Source organism: Fulmarus glacialis, unplaced genomic scaffold, assembly GCF_000690835.1.
Source record: "Fulmarus glacialis isolate BGI_N327 unplaced genomic scaffold, ASM69083v1 scaffold19605, whole genome shotgun sequence".
NCBI lineage: Eukaryota > Metazoa > Chordata > Aves > Procellariiformes > Procellariidae > Fulmarus > Fulmarus glacialis.
Window position 1 is genome coordinate 1,784 of NW_009215149.1, and position 257 is coordinate 2,040.

Consider the following 257-nt stretch of genomic DNA (forward strand, 5'->3'; position numbering starts at 1 on the left):
CTGTGAGGCCAGAGCCCAGCAAAGCCTCCAGGCAAGAGCTGGCCACCGAGAGCAGGGCACGGGTGTCCCGTGTCCTGCTCTGGCTTGCCATGGCCTCGCCGGCTCTAGAGGGAGCCTGGAGACCTCATGTGAGGTCAATGGCTGGGGACGGTTGTCCCATGGGATCCCACTCAGCACAAGGCGAGACCCCGGCCGAGCTGTGCTGTTCTCCGTTTGCTCCCCCAGATGTGCGCGGGCTGTGGATATACAGGCTGGAC

The 257-nt window shown here is 64.6% G+C and overlaps 1 protein-coding gene across 1 annotated transcript in view; it reads left to right on the plus strand.

Annotated features, from left to right (window-relative positions):
- Window positions 1-257, plus strand: part of MUC4 (mucin 4, cell surface associated) — an 8,155-nt gene that overhangs the window by 1,718 nt on the left and 6,180 nt on the right. The gene's annotated exons all lie outside the window — the stretch shown is intronic.